Genomic DNA, 11,422 nt, shown 5'->3' with positions numbered 1-11,422 from the left:
ATAGCTTTAAAAAGGTATTTACAGATTAAAAATCAGAAAAGAAAATGTTTCATTAAAGAAACACATGCACAACTTTGGCATAAGAGGTCATTTTCCTGCCTAAATTTATTTACATAGAATGTTGGTATCTTTTATGACTCTTAACATCTATAATTATTGAGCTTGCAATGTTACTTTTCTGCCCTTCCACCCTATCAATAACTATCCACTGAAATCTTGGTTTCTGTGTGTGTAGCTTCCAATCTCATGTGTGCTCCATGGCTGTGGTGTGTACTGACTTTTCTCCGGCTCTCACTTGGAGCACGAAGCATTGTAGAGCTTATTCTGTAGGATTTCAGTACTGGCCTTTTGTCAATATTTAAGACTAAAATTTGCATTTCAATACCACTGTGACAGTCAGAGTTGATTTGAATGTTCTTCTGAAAGATCTCATAATAACTGAACAAATTTAAGCTAGGACACATTTTTCTCACCTTGATATCTTAATGATATGGAATTGCTTGTCGTTAACTTAGAAATATTTCTCTCTTTTTTGATATAGGAGAGCAAAAGAGAGGATGACACTGAGATAAAAGCTTTAAAACTAGTTAGATTACTTAAGATGATCAAAAACTGTGAAGTTTTTCTTCTGAAGCTTTCTAATACCTCTATCAATATTCTAAAAATATGCAAATTTGCCATTTGTCCTAGAAAAACAAAGTTTTCCTTGATAACACTGATGTAAATAAAATCTTTGCTTTGGTTTTAGCCCACGTCTTTGTTCCAAAGTCATCTTTCTCCCAATGCTTACCTGAACAATCCTGAAAAGTATATGCATTCATCAGATGGTGAATGTAAGTGTTGCTTCTGCTTTAAGCTTATGAAAAATGCAGCTAAAAAATTTAGTGTACAAACCTCTCCTCAAGTTTCTGCTCTCGGTTGTTTTTTGTATTTATCTGTAACTGAAATTTCTGGAGTAAATGTTATTTTTGTATTTAATTTTTGAGGAACCATGGTACAATTTCCCCCCAACAGCAATAACATTTTACTTTTTCAATAGCAATAAGTAAGCCTTCCAGTATCTCCAATCCAAGTCAGCACTTGTTTGGTTGCTGCTGGTCATTGTTTAAATAACATCCATCCGAATGGATACAGAGTTGTTTCTCTCTGTGATTTTTCTTTGCATTTCTTTAATAATCAGTAACGCTGACTAACTTGCCCTGTGCTTCTTGGCAATACATGTATCTTCTTTGGAGAATTTTCTTGTAGTTACTTCATGCAGCTCAAAAATCCACTTTTGAGTGTGGGTTATTTTTCTGTTGTTAAGTTTGAGGAGTTCACTATATTCTGATTAATAATCACATCAGATATGTGATTTGCAAACACTTTTCCAGTTGCTTGGGTTTTCTTTTCATGCTCTTGATGGTGTCATTTGAAGAACAAAAGTTCTTACCTTGGATGAAGCAATCTGCTTGTCTTTTCTTTTGTTTCCTTTGATGATATCCAAGAAATCATTGCCAAATGTGATACCTCCCCTTTTTTATTTTAAGGTTTTTGTAGTTTTACCTATTTCCTTTAAATCTGTGACCCAATTTAATTTTTTTAATAGAGGAAGGTAAAGCTCCCAACTTCGTACTTATACATATAGGTATCCAACTGATAGAAACTCTGAGAGTCCTAGTAATTTCTCACTCTGGAACACAGTTCTGAACTCCCACAGGTTAACAGAGGAGAGGTTCACTTGGGCTCGTGGTCTTCAGAGGTTCAGTCCATAGCTGGCTCCAAGGCAGTAACAGCCTTCAGAGGGGCCCAGCAGAGAGGAGCTGCTCACATCACGGCAGCCAGGATGTAAAGACTGAAGGGAGGAGCCGAGGAGGGAGCTAAGCCCTTCCACGTCAGGACCCAGTGACCCGCCTCAACTGGTCAAATCAGCATTAGTGCCCCAGTCATCCTAGCACCTCTCAAAATCCTCCCCTTTGACCACAGAATGCTTTGAGGACACAACCCTGTTCTGAACTACAAAACTCTCTTTCATTGCTAAATGGTCTTGACACCACCCTGGTAAAAAATAGTTGGACTGTGTATTTATTTATATAGGGCTTAGTTCTGGGCTCTCTATTTTTACGCCAGTGATGCATATATCTGTCTTTATGCCAATGCCTCCCTGGTTATTGTGGCTTTATCTTCAGAAATGAGCAATGTGTGACACATAGGTTTGTTCTTTTCCCAGATTTCTCTGGTTATTGGGAATGCCTCGCGATTCCACATGCATTTTAAAATGGAATTTTATACTACTGCAAGAAATGTTATTGGGACTTCACAGGATGTGTAATGAATCCATAGGTTGCTTTAGGTCCTACTGACAGCAAAAGGATAATAATTACAATTTGCAAAGGGGGGCTGTGCTTCCATTTACTGATGTTCCTTGCAGTTTCTTCCAGTAGTGTTTTACAGCTTTGGTATACAGGTCTTTTACCGATTCGCTTTAGTTAGTTGCCAAGTATTTTATTTCTCCTATAAGGACAATTTTTTGAAATTTCTTTTCTAGATTGTTCATGGGATCATCTTCTAATAAAAAAAAGTAACTAATTAACCTGGGTTATGATTTATATCTGGATTGTCTCTCTAAAGCCTCAGTGTTTGGAATTCAGGATTTTGAGATCATGGAGCCTTCTAAGTAGTCACTGATCCATCGATGAGCTGAGTGCTATTAGGAAGTTCTTCTTGGAAGAGCTGTATCGCTGGGTTGTGGCTCGGGCGGTTCCTCTCCTCTCTGCTCTCTCCGTGTCCTGGCTGCCCTGCACTGAGCAGCTGTCCTCCGCCTCATCCTTTTGCCATGAGGCCTCTGTCCTGAAGCCCGTGGATGGAATTCTCTAAACTGTGAGTCACATTAACCTCTGCTCCTTTAAACTGTGAGTATCGGGTGTTGTGTTCCAAAAGGCTCACCGATTGCAAACCATAACTCTCAAAACTTCATAGTAATGCATTAAATAGAAACACTGATAGGAAACCCTTTAAAGAAAGCACTAAAATGTAGAAACTCTAAGTCACATATCTCAAAATCTAAAGGTGAGACTGAAAACAAAAGAGAAATGGAACTAAAGCATCTTCACAGAGATACAGAGAGGGCATGGCAAAACATGGCCAAGGGGTCCCGTCTGATTCCCCGTCTGCTTTCATAAATAAATTTTCAGTGAAACTTGCTGAGGCTCATTTGTTTACAAAGTTGAACCATTGCCACAGAGGCCATGTGGCCCAGGAAACCTAAAATATTGACCAGCCAGTGCTTTTCAGAAAAAATTTGCCAACCATAGAAAATCCAAGTGTTTATCTCCATAAATGCAAGCTTCAAAAAATACAGAGCTTCTTTGCCTCATCTCCAGCAGCCTTCTTGTTGGTTGTCCCATCTCACAGAGTGGCACTGGTTGATCATCAGAACCCAGCCTGGTTCACTTCCTGCCGCTGCGTCCAGAGTCCAACCACACCCCACTGCAGGGAGCCCGCAAAGTGGGGGCCACTCAATTTCCCTCTGAACACTGAAGATATCCTGGGTGCAGCGTCGCTGAGGAACCTGAGAAGGAAGGTATCTGAGGCAGTTTGCAGCATATGCTATATTTCCACATCATACTGCAGCCCTCACATGCCCTGGTCTATGTAGCAGGAAAATAATGTATTATTTTATGGAAGGAAACTAAAATCGCCCCCAAAAAAATCTCCAGGTCAGTGTACAGAGTGTTCTCCTTGATGTTAAGGATAAAGAAAAAGAAATTCACAGTTCTCCAACTAAAGGGAGTTGCACTCATTTGTAAATAAATAAAATTAATCTTCCTAATAATACTTGAGTCCAGACGGAGGAAAGCACTAAATCTCATGGCCAACTAAGACCAAAGATAATGAGACGAACACATTTCAAGGATGGGATTTGAGTGATTTCAGAGGGAAAAACTTTCAGCACCTTATTACTGTACTTCAAAGCCTTTACAATAGAAGGGATTGTTAAGTAAAACGTGAGTCTGTGTAATTTAATAAACTAGTAAAATTTTACAGAGTGACTCTAGGACACATACAGAAGAAGATCGATTGAGAGAGGAGAAAAGCAATAGACTCGGGACCTCTATGGGTTTATTATTGTCCACTTCACATGGCAAACAGACCCTGGGGTGACTCTCCAGCCAGGGCAGTCAAGCAGGGTCTACAGGTTGTTTGTTGCCGGCATCTGCTGTGCCCATCGATCTGGCGGTCCCTGGAATGTTATGAATATCTCTGATGTGAGTACCCAGGGCTAATAACACTTGGTATGAGACAGTTATAGTTAACACAGTGAGGACCTAATTGTCTAATGTGATTGAAATGAACAGAGTTAAACTGTAAATATGCAGTCTGATTTCCTTCACCTAACCACAAACCACATTTCTGTCTCAACTATGATCTTCAGGAAGGTAAATGGCAAAGAGCTTTTTCTTTAATTTAAATGAATTGTGTAAAAGGCTTCTGTCCACCTGCAGTCTTACCTCAGTCCCTTCCTCCCTCCTCCTCCCTTTCTCTTTGCTTCCCTTCCTTTTCTTCCTGTAATTCTCATGGTAGTTATTTGATTCTTCCCTGTATCACAGATAAAATCTGCATTTTGTATGTAGGAGTATTTTTAGTGCTAGGATTGAACTCAGGGCCTTTGCTGAGGTATATTTCCCAGCCTTTTTTAAATATATAGTTTTTATTTTGAGTCAGGATCTTCATAGGTCATGAAACCCCACGCAGGGCTCAAACTTGTGACCCTCCTGCCTCAGTCTCTCAAAGCTGGCATTACAGGTGTGCGCCACCATTGCTGGCTTATATCTCACATGTTGTTGATCAATGAATGCTGGACATTGAGTTGTTATAAATTAAGTTTAAATATGATTTGAGCTGACAAAACTTCTGAGAATAAGCACACTGGAGTGATGCTGTGTATGACGTGCTATCAGAAAAGATCAGCACTTAAAGGCAAGATCAGAAGATGCTCATTTTCCTAAGTAGAGAAGGTAGAACTGAAAACAAGTAGAATCAAGATAAGTTGCTGTTTACTGGACTGAAAACGTTCCATTTTTTTTAAATTGAGCTTTTCCTCTGTGATCCCAGCTTGCCCAGAGCTAACCCCAGGCTCATGCCGGAGGCATGGACGAGCGTATCAATAAATAACTGAAATTCTGCAACCAAACTGCCTGTGCTCCCTGTAAGATGAACAGGTTCAGAGAGGGACGAAACTTTGTAAACCTCTAATATGGTGAGTCAGGGAAGATGGAGAAACAAAAGCGCAAAGCATTAGGAAGAAACAATTATGGGAAGGCGTCGCACTGCGATAATCGGGAGAAGACTGAGTGGGCCTCTGCACCTGTGCATTGGGAAACCTCCATAAAGTGAGTCGTTTGCTGGGAAAACAATAAGAACACAACTGCCCCATAAAGCAGGAAGAGCAATAATATGCAGAGGAGCTTCTCGCCACCACAGACTCCTGTCCATAACAATTTATGACTCCAATCTTCCAAATTCTCCATAATTATCTTAAAAGCCAAATCCATGCCTTTCAGTATGTATGTTAATATATTTCAGATGGGGTTTATTGCTCATTCCGTGTTAATAGATTTTATTATAAGTCCTAAGAGGGAGATGGCTGTAAAATGGTACAAAGTTTTAGTCAGATAAGGGGGACAAATACTTTGAAACTTAGTGTGTATCACGGTGAATATAGTCGGTAACAGGAATTTCAAGCATACTGAGAGTAAATTTCAAATGCTCTCATCGTAAAAAATAAGTATGTGATGGCAAATAGGTCAGTTAGTTCAAGTTTTTAATTCTCAATTGTATATATAGAATATTGTATACCATAAATATATGTATTATAATTTATCCACTAAATATTAAGTATAAAATTTAAAGACATTAATAGGATTTCTGCACTTCCATTATTTTTACAAGTTGGTTATCAACCAGTATGTTAAGCGATCCCATTTTGTAACATGTTTAGCTGCTAGTAGGTGAATATTTACCAAATGAATTTGAGCAAAAATGTAACTTATGTAACTAAATACATTAAGCCTAATCAGGTGACCATAGGGGCGGTCGGATTCAGCCCTTAATAGGATCTAAAATGCAGCTGGGCGAGGTACTGTCCACCTCTAAGACAGCTGCAAGTTGACTCCGACCTGGGCAACTTAGTGAGACCTGGCCTCAGACCGAAAAATTAAAAGTGCTGTGGGTGTGGATGTGGCTCCGCTCTCCCAGGTTCGTTTCCTAGCGCTGAAAGCAAAGAAAAGGAAGACCTGGGTCCGACTCTGGATTTTCTTCCTTCCTTCAGCTGGCCCCGGTTTCTGACAGGAGGTGCTCTCGCGGTCCTGGGAGGCTGCGAGGAGCATGTAGGGGTGCGGGTCCCAAGATTATTTTCAGCAGTGAAGAGATGCGCTCCGTCCGAGCTCGGCCAGCTCAGCTACTAAGATGAACACTGATTTCAGCTCCTAAACGGCTTCCTGCTGGACCCTGATGCTGCCGCGGTCACGGTACAGAAGATCTGCACCCCTGAGCTCATGTCTGGTGTTCGGTAGAGAACAGATGACTCCAGTTCTACAAAAAGCGTTCGGATCCTTTCTGTGGTGGAGGCTTGCTGAGGAACAGGTCCACAGCCCAACGTTACCTTTTCCCGTCTGCTCCCCGACCTCTAACGTGAGGAGGAGTCCTGCGACCACTTCTCAGGAATGGATTGGGAGAGAATAGGGTGTGTGTTCTACTGAGTCTAAAGTGGCCAAGTAGATAGACCTCCTCGGATTGCCCTGCACATCCCGGGGGCGGCAGGAAGATGCCAACGCCGCGAGGAGCCTGGGGGAGGAGATGAGAGGAGCGCACCTGAATAGGGACAGGCTCCTTAAAGCTGGGACTTCCTTGCATTCTTTGACGAAGAAAGTCACGACTTATATCATTAATGTAATGTTCTCACCCCGGTAACATTCTATTAGCGTACCTGTGTATGTCACTAATATGTGTGATCCCAGCCCGGTACTTGTGAAGGGATTCGCCTAAAGTATACAGTACCTGCTGAAGTTTCTGTCCCCTTCTGCTTCAGGTAAGTTAATTATCAAAGAAAGTTTCTGAGAGTGTTTTATAGCAGCCAAAGCCTTGATTAATTTTCGTGATGTAGGACTATTGGGAGAAGAGACAAAATAGATCACTTTTCTTTTTCCATTATTCTCTCATCATTTGTTATTACTATTTCCAATGTCCGGAATCATTTTGCTGACATATTTTATCATTAGCATATGGATATTTTATCAGTGGGAATTACTGGCCTATGGTACATAATGTCCTCTTTCAGTTATTTAAATCTGTCACTATATCAACATTGTGTCCCCAGTGCAGTTATATTTCTACTTTCTTGATCAGAACGGAGATCTTTCTCTTCACTTTTTCTCTCCTCCTTTTCCTCCTTTCTTTCCTCTACTCCCTCGTCCTTCACTTCCTCCTCCTTCTTCTCTCTTTCTCTTCTCTCTCTCCCTTTTCTTCTCATTCTTTTTTCTTTTGTGTGTATGTGTCAAAAATTATTTTCAAAGAAGTAATGATTTAATTTTTGATTTTTATGAAAGTAATTGTTTGATATTGCTTTGGGAGTAGTGCTGTGACATCCCCCACAAACAAATAAAACTTACAATATCCAGACAATGGAAGGCGAATTATTCGGCACTGAAATGAAATGAACTTTTATCCTGTGAGAAGACATAGAGGAAACTTCAGCACATACTACTGAGTGAAAGACCACAGTCTGAAGAGATGGCACACTGCATAATGCCGACTATATGAAATTTGTAAAGGCCAATCAGAGCATAGGCGAAATATTAACAACTGCCAGGGAGTAGGGTGGAAATGGGCCTAAGTATGCGGAGCACAGATTTTAGGGCCATGAAAATTCTAGCCAGATACTATTTGCTAAATATGCATCAATTCTGTAGCCACACAGCAGTGCACAGCACCCTGGTGCTGCACACCCCGAGGTGCATGGAATTATTCTTTCAGACATTCGCAGCATTCTTGTGCATTTCTAAAGCATACATTATGGTTTTGCATTTTTCTACATTGCACATGTTTGGGCTCATACTATATCCTTTTGAAACTTTTCATTTCTTCTTTGTTCTGTTTTATAATTACAACACAATCAACTTTTGCATTTTGCTCTTAATATTTAGATAATCTTCAATGTTGTTATTATGAGCAGTGATGCCATAAAGTTTGCTGTGTATAGCACATGATACACATAAATAAGCACTCATTAAGCTAAACAGCTAGCAGTGGAATGCGAAGGCTGTGAGACGCAGGTGACAATATCTAGTGTGTCATTCAAAGCAGTGTTTGCCAACTCATTTGGCCCATCTGAGGGTGACCATTGTCCCAGACCCTTGCTGGTACATCCTTCTGAAGTCTCACACAGTGAGTCTTGAAAATATTTGCCATTATAATGAGTACTGAATGAGATCTCAAGGTGGTCTAAGCTTGTGCTTCTCAGATTACTGAGCAGGTTTTCATATCTTTGCTTGTTATATTTGCTCCTTAGGGAGCTACCTGTTCATTTATTTTGTGTTGAATTTTCTGAATTGCTGGCTTATAAGAAGCCTTTATAAAGTGCATTATATTTTCATCCTGTTCTTGATTTATTTTCCTGCTTTCATGATGGTGGCAATGGACAAAGCGTTCTTAACTTCAGTGTAGTTAGAGTGACTTGCCCTATGAGGGTGTTAGAGGTCCTCTTTTGCCCTTCAGTCATAAAGATATTTTACGTTACCTTCTAAATATTTTAAGTTTTATATTTCCTATTTAATTTACTAATGTATCTGCAATTTAACATAGCTTTCATATTTTCTTTTATATGAATCCCTAATTATTCAGTGTCACTTGGATAATTCATTCTTTCACAGTTGATCTGCAATTTCAACTCCGATGTGTGCATTTGATTTTGTTGTACTCACTTACCTTTGGCACTGTCCTTAGTATCATAAGTTTTCAAGATAGATACAAGCAACCAAATATTGTGTGGGGTGACGGTAGATATGCTAATAAGACTCCACAAAACATAATGTGAGATTTAGTAAGATAAAATTCATTTATATATAACTACAAATAGAAAATAGCATGGTCTATAGATAAATATAATAGTGACATCTTTATATTAAAAAACACACATACATGCCTGGCTTATATTCTTCTGAGGGGAAATTTTAAGCATTGTCTTACTCTTATAAATTTTTAAGTATCTACTTTTACAAATTCAAGAAACATATCTCATATCTCTGAAAGGAAATATGGTAGTCTCATTCAGTTTTTCAAAAGGAAAATTCACCTAATATTTTGCAACAAGAGTATGGAACATCTCTCTTGCTAAAATGATATTCAACAATACTTTTTTATCCATGATAATAATTTTATGACAAAATTTATTTCATATGTGCCATTAGTGGAAAAATTCTGTAAGCAGTTGTTGCACAAAGATAGCCAGAAAGATGTTTATGTGGCAATGAAGATATCGATTAGATTAATCAGTCTAATTGGTATTGGTACCACCCCACCAGTGAACTCAATCTAAGCTGTACGTTTGTCAGCTTTCTGTTTAGCATCTCAACCTAACTGCCCCTGCTCTACAATAGTGATATTACATTTTCTTCCAGGACTGTGGAACTCCTAGAAATTAGGCAAAGATTCATCACTTTTTATGGTGATGAGTGCCCTTGGCCTTCTGATGAGACATTTCTAACTTCTTAGCATTGTAGAATTGTAGTAGGTCCCTTCCTGTCTGTCCAGCTGTGTCACCCTAGAAATACTTGTCCAGTTAATATCTGTAGAATTACCTGAGTCGGGACCCTCAGCTGCCACTTTCCCAACAACACACTAAAGTCACATCTGGTCTGTTTCACTCTGGAATCACTTCTCAATGTGCTTTGCTCTACAGCCTCCTTCCCGCCATCCAGTGTGATCCGCAGAACAAAACTATTCTCGCTGATGCTCTCCACCTGGCCTGGTAACTGTGGCGTCTGTTCCTTCCTTTGGAACATGATGCTCTAACACCCCTGCTAGATTACACAGCGCCTGCTCCTCAAGTTGGCCACTTTTCAGGACCTTTCTACTCCTTTCTCCACGAGCTGCTTGGCAGTTAGGACTTTCTGGCCTCACCATAGACCCTGGGATTTTCCGTGCTTCTTGAAACCATCCTCCCACCATGTTGGTTCCATCACCAGAAATTTTTATCAGGTGCTAAATCTTGTACATTGGACAATGGTCACAAACCAGTCTTCTCTCTCATGTGCTGGCCTTCTTAGAAGAGCAAGTACGCTCTTTAAGCTCTTGACATATATTTAAGATTCTTGCATTCATGCGTAACAACAAATCTTGGTATTCAATTTTGAAAGTCTTTGCTGAATTTTGAAGCCAAGATTATGTTGGAACTTGAACAATGCAACTATTTTTTCTATTTCCCAAGAGAATTTGGGTAACATGTGTGTTGATTTTCCATAAATATTTGTATAATTCAAAATGAAAATCCATGTTGACTTGGAGTGACTTTTGAGGAAATTATTTTAATTTTGTGTTAAATTTATTGTAGTTGCCATTGGACTGTTTGAAATTTCTTTTTCTTTTTGTTTAAATTTCCACACATTATAGTTAAGAAACATTTTCATTTGATCTAAATTACTATGCTTAGTAGTATAATGCAGCTGAAAACCTTGTCCTATTTATTCTTTTTCTCATCTCTGTAAAAACCTGTAGCAATATCATGTTTTCATTCCCAAGTTTAGTAATTTGTATTCTCTCTAGTTTTCTTAGTCTTTCAGCATTTGATTGATTTTTGTTAAATTTTTAACAGAATTGAATTTCAGCTTTAGTGTTTTCCCTATGGCCCACTTATTTCCTATTTCACTGATTTCTACTTTTATCTTTAGCATTCATTTCCATCCACTCTCTACAGGTTTGACTTGCTCTTTTTACTTAGTATCTTACAATGAAAACCACATTGCTGAGTTTCAACTTTTCTTGTTTTCTTTTTTTTTTTTTTTTTGGTTTTTCTCCGGTACCGGAAACCGAACTCACGACCTTGCACTTGCCAGGCAGGCACTTTGCCGCTGAGCTAAATAACCAGCCCCTCTTACTTTCTAATATATGAACTTAGAGATGAAACTAAGCACTATTTTTGCAGAATCCTTTAACTTTTGATATATGTTCCTTATCCTATTGTAAATATTTTCTAATTTACATTGTTATTTTTTCCTTTGGACCATGCAGTCTGTTGAATTGTTTGCTTAATTTCCAAGTAGTTTGAGATTTTATAGTTTTCTTTTTGTTTTTTATTCCTGACTTACTTTTTCTCTGGAAGGACAGCATAATTTTCATAATTTCAGTGCTTCAGAATTTGTTTAGATTTATTTTTATAACCTAGAAT

The sequence above is a fragment of the Chinchilla lanigera genome, unplaced genomic scaffold (assembly GCF_000276665.1).
Source record: "Chinchilla lanigera isolate Chin_1 unplaced genomic scaffold, ChiLan1.0 scaffold00035, whole genome shotgun sequence".
In the NCBI taxonomy this organism is placed as follows: Eukaryota; Metazoa; Chordata; class Mammalia; order Rodentia; family Chinchillidae; genus Chinchilla; species Chinchilla lanigera.
Note: the sequence above shows the minus strand (reverse complement) of the source record.